Here is an 11,519-nt window from a genome sequence, read left to right as displayed (position 1 = left end):
GCCATAGCATCACTATTATCACAATAAAGTATGATGGGCTTTAGCGACTTCTAAATCTGTCAAGAATTTCCTAAGTCATATAACTTCCTTCACATGTCGCTACATACTCAGTCTCCATGGTGGAGTCAGCAATGCACCCTTGCTTGGTGTTCCTCCAGATTACTACCTCTCCATTCAGAATGAACAATAATCCTGATGTGGATTTCATAGATACCTTATCAGTCTGGAAATCAGAGTCTGTGTATCTTGTAAGAATCAGATCTTTAGAACCATACATGAGAATCTAGTCCCTCGTTCTCCATAGATACTTGAGGATATTCTTTACGACGGTCTAGTGATCATATCCTAGATTAGACTAATATCTACCGACTATCCCACCGCATAGCAGATGTCAGGTCTAGTACATAACATTGCATATATTAGACTGCCAATAGCCGATGCATAGGAGATTCGTCTCATTTCCTAAACCTCTTGAGGTGTCTTAGGATACTGTTTCTTAGACAATATAACTCCATGCCTGAAAGATAATAAACCTCTCTTGGACTTTTGCATCAAATACTTGACAAGCATTTTGTCAATGTATGATGCTTGAGACAAAGCTAGCATTTTGTTCTTTCGATCTCTAAAGATCTAAATTTCCAAAACAAACTTAGCCTCTCCCAAATATTTCATTTGGAATTGGGTCGCTAGCCAGTTCTTAACTTCAGTCAATAGACATGCATCATTCCCAATGAGTATGATATCGTTTACATACAATACTAAAAAAGCTATTGAATTGTTGATAATCCTCTTGTATACACAAGGCTTATTAACATTATAATCAAAGCCATCAGATTTAATCGCAGTATCAAATCGTATGTCCCAAGATCGAGAAGCTTGTTTCAGACCATAAATGGACTAATTAAGCCTACAAATTTTTTGCACTTGACCTTGGGCTATGAATCCCTCAGGCTACTCCATATAAATGGCCTCCTCAAGATTTTCATTTAGAAAAGCAGTATTGACGTCCATTTGCCGAATCTCATAGTCATATTATGAGGCAATGGATAGGAGGATCCGGACTGACTTTAACATGGCAACAGGTGAGAAAATCTCTTCATAGTCGACTTCCTCAACTTGGGTGTAATCCTTTGTCATTAGTCTAGCCTTGAAGGTTTGCACCTTCCCATCAGCAGCCTATATTCTCTTGTAGATCCATTTGCAACCTATAGATTTTATCTCACTAGGTTGATCTACAAGATCCCAAACTAAATTGAAGTATATGGACTTCATTTCGAGATCCATAACTTTGATATACTCATCTTTCTCAACATCATCTATTGCTTTCTTGTAAGACATTGGATCCTCAACATCTTCGTCAGCTACCATAACTAGAATTTCTGTTAAACCCATATAACGGATAAGCAGGTTCACAACACTCCCACAACATCGAGGCTTCCTCAACATTTGAGGTGGATTTAATCTACTAGATGATCTAGTTTCAACAACTCTTGTTGAGATGTTGGGTTCTTCAACAACTCTTCTTGAAGGTTCAGTAGATTCCTTAGAAAGTTCATTCAACACAATTTTACGATAGGACTCGTGCTCCCTTGTATGGTCTTCTTCTAGAAAAGTAGCGTTTTTCGACACAAACACTTTATTTTCCTTTGGGGTAGCCTACAAATAGGCACAAATTTGAATGAGGTTCCAGTTTCTTAGGATTTTCCTCGAGCACATGTGTTGGGCAACCCCGGATTCTGAAATGACGTAAACTAGTTTTACGGTTATTCCATAACTCCAAAGATGTTCTTGTAAAGAAGAACAGACATATTAATGTCTTCTGAATCAATTATCCAAGCAACATTGTCATTCTCTACCAAACAAGTTTCTAAGAAAAGCAAATATTTCTAAGAAAAGAAAATCATATTTACCTCTTTGGCTTTCTTCTTCTTAGTCAAATACTTCGGGTAATTCCTTTTCTAGTATCTGTCCTGGTTGTAAGGGAAACATATTCCCTTTGCAGGTTTGGCTTTCTTGCCTTTTTAGGCAGCAGCAGGAGGGGCAACTTTATTACCCTTTCCACCTTTTTTCTTCTTCCACTTCTTAGATCTAAAAGAGGAAGCTTCAGATTTAATCCCAGAGGTCGACCCTCTATGGAAGTTTCTAGAAGAGCTGGCAACATTTGCCTCCCCATGTTGTCATTTGACTTTCATCAAGGACTCATAAGTTTGCAGCTCACTAAGAATGGTAGTTAGGTTATAATCTAGCTTGTTCATAACAAAATTACTACATAACTGAAGGAAACTCTTCGAAAGAGATCTAGAATAAATATCATCTAGTTGGCTTCGTCAATAACCGACTCATTCATCTCGGCCACATTGAAGTGGACCATCATGTTAAGAACATTTTCTCTAACAGAGGTCCCTTCTTACATCTTAGCATTAAAGATGAACTTTAGGGAATTGTGCTTAATTTTTGTGGACGACTTTCGAAACATATCACTCAACGATTCTATGATCTCTCAAGTAGAGATCAAGTTATCGTGCTTCTTGGCTAAAACTTCAGACAAGTTGGCCAAGATAAATGCACCGGTCTTTTTGTTGACTTTAATCCATCTTTCGTATGCCTCGTGAACGTTTTACGTAGCACTAGAGGTAGGTATTTGAGGAGATTCCTCAACAAAGATGAATTTTATATCGTCAATTACAAGCACGGTGTTAATAGTGTTTCTTCATGTCGTATAATTATTGCTAGTAAGTTTATCAACAGAAAGTAGGTTAAGAACAACACTAGCCATTACTTTTGTTGAAATAAACAAATTCTAATCTATGTTAAAAAAAATTGTATAACTCTTTAAACCCCAATCTAGTTTAGCAAACATAATAACGAAAACCTTTAAACTCGTTTTAGATTGCAATGATACTTCAATATTTTAGAACTAAAAGCTATCGAATAGTATTCAGATATTCCTTCACTGAATTGAGGCATTCTCAATCAAATAATACACCAAAACAACTCTTATTCCTATAGTGTTTAGTTACCATTATTTTGGTCAAGAAAACATTAACTTATTTAATAAATTCTTGTAAGTGTGACCCTCACTTTTATATCCCAGAGTTCTGCCAAATAAGTCTATCGAAGGAAAAGACCATATTGATGCAAAAACTAAGCCGACCTTATCCACTTCTAAAGTTTTCCCTGATATTAACTGCATACAAATACCTTCCGAAGGGAGGGTGCGCTTAGGGCACCACAAGGCCGAGTATGAAATTTCAATTTGTAAACTAATGAAGGAGACCATAGGAATGTTGACACATATTCTTCTCCCACTCACTATAAATATTCTCTCCATTCACTTGATATTGACTCATACAAACACCTTTCGAAGGGAAGGTGTGTCCAGGGCACAACGAGGCCTAGTATGGATCTCACGGTGTGAATTTTTTCGAAGAATGTGAGAAAAAAAAAAGATATATCATATAAATTTTTTTCCACTAAGTGTTTTATAAATTAGGGTTCATTACTTAGGTAAATTTAGGCTAAATCATTTATCTAAGTGATGTTTATTTGTCCAATATGACGCTTAAATTGGATAGTTTAACAACATATGATTATTGTTTATTAAACATTTTAATCAACTTTAATAAGTTATTGCATGTTTATAAAATGTTGATTAATTCACCTTTAAGGTCAGCTTCAAAGTAGGGTTATTTCATTTTCTTCAGTTTAAATATTCCAATTCTAGGCAGAACCTTTTTTAGATAAAGGTCCCTTATAGTCAATATTTTATAAATTTAAACTTTTATCAACTCATTTAATTCTATTAAAAACAAATAAAAGATTAACTTATTTCTAATCTTATTAGAAATATTTTTATCACAAAGTTTTAATTTCCAATTTTTAAACTCTTTAAAAACATTAATTAAAACTCTATGTTTGCATGCAATTCTTTATTATAGGTTTAAATTTTTAAATGATTAAATATATAAAATTATATTTTAATGAAATTAGAACCTATAACATGCATCTAGTGACATTACTAATACAATAATTATATTTAAACTATTTAATGTCATGCTTCATACATCATTTATTTTTATCAACCATCATAATATAACACTTATATAAATATTAATAAAAATAAAAATTATATAGTATACATGCTTTCATCATACATTAGATTATATAGCATAACAATTATATTATAATCATGCATATTATATAAGATATATCAAGCATGTATATACTTTAGGAAATAATCTAAACTTTAAATGTAACAATTATATTTAAATATGATGCATGATTATGCTTTAACATATGGTGGGATTTTAAATCTATATAGCATACAATATGTTACATATAAACAACAAAATTAAACATACATAGCATGCACATTAAAACTATATAATAAATCATTAATAGACCAAATATTGACACCCTAATAAAAATATTAAATTAATATAATTAATTTATATTAATTTAATTATAAATAAATTAAATAAACAGTTAATTACAAAAAAGACTTCCACGATTAGATGCTTACACTCGAGCACGATCAGGGCACACTTCTCGGAGCATCATGACTCTTTGGGAGAGCATCGCGACGCTTCAGGCCATTTGGTCCCTGGCATTGTAGGACTGTGCCATAGCACTGCAACACTATGACCATCCACATAGAGGTATCGTGATGCTATGGCGCAACATTGTGATGCTAAGATACAACATCGCGATGTTACTTCACAGAGAGCAAAAATTCAGCTATTGGTCTTTGCAATTCCATATATATTTTCAGTCAATCTTCCCTGCAACTCTTACAATCAATCGATTTGGACTTATAGACTCGATAACAGGTTTAAAATGTCCAAAACATCATACATCGATCTTATCAATGAAAAATTATGAAATCTAATTGCCAATACTTAGAACATCTATTGAGCAAATCAATTTCATACATCATATGCATAAAAGAACCCACCAAAGTTTTCTGTAAAATTTCATATCAGGAAGTGAAAGAAAAAATTAGGCTCAAATACAAATTGAATAGATTAAATTTCATAGTAGAAGCATTTAATCGCTTTTGCCCAATTTTTCTACATAAAGATTTTACAGAACAAAATACAATTATGAAGTTAAGCATGGTGTGACGATTTGGATTTATGCCTAAAGCCTCATAATTTATTAGTTGATTAATTTAATTATTAATTATGCAATATTAATTTATTCATTAACCGAAAAAATCCAAGGTTATTATATGTAATCTTAAATAGTATGTAGTTGACATACAAGGTAGATTATGTTCAAGAAATAACCTAAAGGTCTATAGTATATGGATAAGGTTGGGTGTCTTATTTTGGTGACACTATGGATACGACCCACTTTGTAATAATTACAAGATCCAAACCGTTCATGTGGAGACATGTGAGTGGAGGTATCTTATACAAAGGGTTTCAATAAGACCGAACTATGAAATAATTAATCTCTCTTTTTAAATCCACTAAATAATGAGATTAATATTTCATAGGATGGTCATATGCGACTCGATCTGAATCCTAAGTTATTTATAAACTCTTATTTATGAGGTCGGTCCTTTGATTAACACAGTGTTGTCGTCTCAATAAGCCTACTATTTTAAGGACTTGACTAAATGGGGAGTTGGGAACATAACTACATAAAATGGAATTCACTCCTTCTCGCATAACGGTAAGTAGATTATTATTTCCCTTAAGTATTGATTTCGGGTATTGAACAAAAGACCCCACTCTTTCACTAGCCTGAGAGAGACTTAGTTTATGGTTGGACCATAAACAGATTGTTTACCAGAGAAATTAGTGGTATTTAAGAAAAATAGGTAATTACAAGGGTAAAATAGATATTTAACTCAGCTGTATTTATGAACAACTCGTGCAGAATCGACTTACTTATAATGATTATATCCATGAACATAACTTGTATTACAATGCATAAAAGTTCAACTATTGGTCTATAGTGGTTTTTTCAGTAGTTAATGAATGAAGGTTAATTTAGTTTAAGAGTTTAATTAATTAATCTTGGATCATTAAAGCTTATAATTTGTAGGTCCATAAGGTCGCCTTGCTTGCTCACATCGAACCAACAAGGATCAACTATGTTGAAAGAAAATTTAAAATGTTCAAGTTTTATGAGAGAAAATATTAAATGTATTTGATATAATTAATTACATGATTTGTTATAAAGTTTATTTGAATGAGATTCAGATTATAACTTTATAATGTAGAGAATTAATTTATTAGAATATGATTGAAATAGTTAATTATTTATTTGGATAATATCCATATAAATAAATAAAGATTCAAATTAAATAGATAATGAGAGAATTTATTTATTTTAATATGATTCAAATAATTAAATTATTTAGATGAGATCCATATAATTAAGTTATTTAATTTAAATAAGATTTGAATTAAATAAATGGAAGGAGAATTAATTAACTAATTTGAATTGGATTCAAATAATTAATTATTTAATTTGAATGAGATTCAAATTAAATAGATAATGGAAGAATTTATTTATTTGAATATGATTCAAATAATTAAATTATTTGGATGAGATCCATATAATTAAGTTATTTAATTTAAAATAAGATTTGAATTAAATAAATGGAGAGAGAATTAATTAATTAATTTGGATGGGATTCAAATAATTAATTGTTTAATTTGAATAAGATTCAAATTAAAGATTCTGCAGGAAATAAATATTTAAATATGATTTAAATATTTTAAACCATTTAATATGAGACATTATTTGAGTAAATATTTTATTAAGATATTATCAAATATTTAAATTTAAAAATCTCTGCAAATGGTTATCCCAATAGAATTAGGAGTAACTCATAGAGTTCTATAAATAGTGCCCTTAGGAGTTTTCTAATAACTTGTAGAAATACAAGTTGTTGTAGTTTTTTACTTAGAATAATGAGGGTAGATAAGAAGAATATGAGTTGATTCTATTAGGGATTCATGATGAATATTAAACTTGCACTGAAGTGCATTAAAAAAACCTGCTAACTGCATATCATAAGTTATATTGCGCCAAAGTGTCTATTTTGCAGTTGACCGCAAGATTGATCGCATGTTTTGATCTTCTAGAGCAAATAGTTGATCGCATGCCTCGAGATCTCTGAGCCTATACCAGCAGATTTTTTGTCAAGCATCTAGAATGTTGACCATGATTGTAGTGCTGACATCTTCACCTACTGCGTAAGATGATGATGACTAATCAAAGCAGGAATCCCAACAATTGTCAACGTCCGACTCTATAAATAGAGCCTTGATGCCCATGAGGAGGGAAATGGAGGGACCTAGAGATTTTGACGATAGAACTTCCATCTTTCAGACTTCATTCTGATTCATCAACGGAGCTTCATTGGAGCAAGAGTTTGAGAGGGCCTTCTCCATTCATACAACCACCCTATCACCACCAGCCTTGACATCCATTGTTTGGAAGCAAGAAATTGCTGACAACTGCCCTTCCCTTTACTTCTTTACTACTATTTGTTGTTGTATTACATTTTTTCTAAGAGATTATTCATTTTGTAGACAACGACTATATCTTTATCTTAATATTGTCATGGCTATTTTCATCATCTTCTCCATCTTTGCCTTCACTTTCTCGTTTATTATGAGTAACTAGTCTTCACGGGGTGAGGGGGAAAGTTAAGGCCATGAACTAAGCTAAATATGTAAAAGTTACCCTGTTTGCTTAATGTATGACTATTTAAATGCTTGTCTATGATCACTCATCAAGTCAAGTAGCTATAACTAACTGCCCGAGAAGGTAAGTAGTTGTGGATCTCATTAAATAAAGTAAGAAGTGTTTCTAGAGATAGAAATAACCATGCGTTCAAGGCAACAACATTCATGCACCATAGAAATATGATTAATGTGATTAGCCACCAAGAGGTGTGCGATGAACAGAAGTTACAAGCTAGGATTAACTTTTAATTTAAAGCTTAGGGATGTAGCATTGATCTCCCCCAAACCTTGGTTTCTCCATCTATTTCTCATGGATTAAGGCTGCTGTGTTACATAAGTTTTCTCAGAATCAATTTCAAAGTAGTCTCTACTAGTTTAGATGCTTACATTGAATAACTTAGTTAATTACAAGATTTCAATTCCACTACAATATTAATTTCACCACATTTGCTCATTTCTCTAGCATTCTTAGTAAAAATTCCCATGTTCGATCTTGAGTCAGTCCGAGAAACTTGTTATCTTGTTATACTTGGCAAGAGAATAAGAAAGATTGTGATTAGCGCATGATTGACTACAGTTGAGCGCACAATATAACATCACATATATATCATAGTGTAGTTCACGATTGACGTATTTAGAAAGCAACACTCTTGAACACACTTTACATGCCCACTCTCTCTCTACAAGAATAATCTATACAATTCTCTAAAACTCTCCCTCCAAAAATTCTCCCAATTTTCTTAGAAAAGTTTTAAGAAAATTCGTCTCCACATTCCCTCTATTCCTTCAAGAAGGGTTCTCACAAACCGAATCCTTCCAAAGTCATAGCAAGGAAGATCTCGTGGAATTAGAAGAATTCAAGAAGGAGACAACCAGTTTCAAGAGAAGATTTTGCTGCAATTGTGGATTGGCAAAGGTATGTTGCTTAACCTTTTCATAATTATTTGTATTTTTAGTATAACATCACAAAAAATCAAATAACACGATCACATGCTTCTAACGGGATTCAAATCTGTTCAGTGACAGAATTACTAAGGGGGAAGAGTAGAAATTACATTTGAAGAACCTTTTTTACATGTCTTCTCCCAGTTTTGGAAAAAAGGCCGCACAATCAAAAGGAGACACGACCACTGATCTTCTCTGCTATTCTTTTTGGACAAGGAGGATGGTGGGATTCTTTATGGAAGTCAAGGAAAGGGATGTAATTTTTGTTAGAGAACTTTTTCTCTGTCAGTGTGAGAGCAAGAGAGTAAGAGAGATAGGTGAGTTTTTTTTTTAGAGAAACCTTCTATATTGCTCAACCTTTCAAATATAGACTCATCTGCATATTTCATATGTGAGGAGAATTGTAACTTCCTCCACCACACTAATCCACTTCTCTGTAATGTGAGAGAGTTATTTTTTAAAATTAATTTAGACAAATTAGATTTAATTATTTAACTAAATCAAATTTAATTAATTCAATTAAATATCATATATTTAATTAAAGTATATATAAATCATATTCTAATGTACATAATCTCTTTGAACCTATAATTTTAATATGAATCCCAATTTACATTAATTTTAAATTATAGTTTAAATATAAAACCAATTCATATTAAATTAATATTTGAATCTTATTCAAATATCAATACTCTCATATTAAATAGTTTAATTTGAACATTTATTCAAACATCCCGATCTGCTTCATAATCCAAGATAATAAAATCTGCTCGGAATATAAACTTGTCAACCTTCACCAAAACGTCTTCAATCTTTCCTTCTGGGTATGTGATTGTCCTGTCAGTGAGCTGAACATCACAGAAGTGGGTTGCACTTCACAAATTCCTAGCTTTTTGAAATCTGAAAGGGGCATGAGGTTAATGCTAGCTCCAGGTCGCACAAAGTATTATATACATTTATCCCTCTAATTGAACAAGGGACTGTAAAGCTTCCCAAATATTTATGCTTCTTAGGAATTTTGTTATTGATCAACGCATTGCATTCCTGCGTCAGCGCCACGACTTCTAACTCACCGACTTTTCTCTTCTTTGTTAGAACATCCTTCAGAAATTTCACATACTTTGGTATTTGCTCCAAGGCTTCGATAAGAGAAATATTAATGTGCAATTGCCTTAAGATCTCAAGGAAATGCTTGAATTGCTGTTCATCATTCTTCTTTTGCAGGCGTCTTGAAAATGGTGCATTCAGCTGCATCGCAAGCGACCTTGCGTTGGACGTGCTCGGTTTGGAATGACTTGTATCTTTCTTCTCGATCTTCAAATGCCTAGTGTTCGTTGTGTGCTCATCTGCTGAAGGATTGTTATTTCCTAGGTTCATCTTCTTCTCTACTAGAGGTCTACCACTTCACAATGTAACCGCATGAAAATGCTCCTTCCCATTATTACTTCTAGGGGTTTCCATATTGCTAGGCAGCACTCCTTGCGGCCAATTCTTCAGTTCACTAGCAATCTATCCCACTTGCATCTCCAAGTTCCTGATAGATGACGCCTGGCTCTTCAACAATGCGTCATTCTTGGCCATGTACTCCTTCAGGAGATTTTCAAGCAGAGAAGTTAAACTCGATGCCTGACCACCTCTTCTGAAGGATTGATGCTGAAGTTATTATGATGACTTGAATCCAGGCGATGGTCCCTGACTTTGCTGTTGGTTTGCCCCCGGATGATGTAGTTCCTGCTGGTGACCTCCCCAAGAAAAATTTGGATGGTTTCTCTATCTAGAGTTGCAAGTGTTCAAGAATGGGTTGTTCTTGATAAAATAGACTGATTGCGGATTCTGCGGGCAGTCATTATAGGAGTGAGGTTCTCCACAGCCCACACAGCTAACCATAGGTTGTACGAATGCATCCACTTTATTCACCTTTTGAATACGAGCTGCATTTCCTAATGATAAAAGTTTGCAAAAGGTTTGTCATGGCAGCCACCAATGCAAAGAGTGTGGCTATTGCATTTGAATCAACATTGTTCACACTCTAAGAACGCCTCCTACTGTCTGTTCTGGCATCGTAAGTATCGCCAACCCATTCCATATTGTGTTTGGCGATGCGATCTAGTATTTCTTTAGCTTCATTGTAGGACTTATCCATTATGCCGCCAGTTGTGGCTGCATTAGCTGCCATTTGAGAAGCTCGATTCAACCCCTCATAAAAGTTTTCCATTTGAACAATTGAAGGTAGTCTGTGGTTAGGACAGTTCTTGACTAATCCCTTAAAGCTTTCCCATGTGGCACTTAATGTTTCAAACTCTCCTTGTTTGAAGTTCATAATTTCTCTACTTCTCATTCCGTTAGTAGTTGGAGGGAAGTACTTCTGCATGAATTCTCCACTAATTTCTCCCATGTTTTTATCTCGACAGGTACCAAGGAACTTGCCCAATGCTTTGCATCATCGCGGAGAGAATAGAAGAATAAAGAGAGTCTGATGGCTTTTGGTGTGATTCCAGGAATCACAAACGAATTGCACGTTTCTAGGAAGAATTTTATGTGGGCATGTGGATCTACACTACGGGCACCTCCAAACTAACATATAGTTTGAAGAATTTGGAGCATTACAGACTTCATCTCAAATCTCCTTCCATCTGGTGTTGGGTATATGATCCTTGGCGAGAAGCCATATAGCACCAGTGAGGCATACTCTCACATTGGACGCATACTGTTGTTCGCCATCAGGATTGGATTTGAGATAGCGTTGGCTAATTACTGTGCTAAGTTTTGGTTTAGTTGATCATCTGCCATTTGTTGTTGTCTTAGTTGTTGTTGAAGGAACTCTTATACAAGAGTACCTATGAGCAGAAGCAGATCTTTCCAATT

Source organism: Benincasa hispida, chromosome 8, assembly GCF_027475165.1.
Source record: "Benincasa hispida cultivar pf3 chromosome 8, pf3_genome.v1.1, whole genome shotgun sequence".
NCBI classification, from domain to species: Eukaryota; Viridiplantae; Streptophyta; class Magnoliopsida; order Cucurbitales; family Cucurbitaceae; genus Benincasa; species Benincasa hispida.
Note: the sequence above shows the minus strand (reverse complement) of the source record.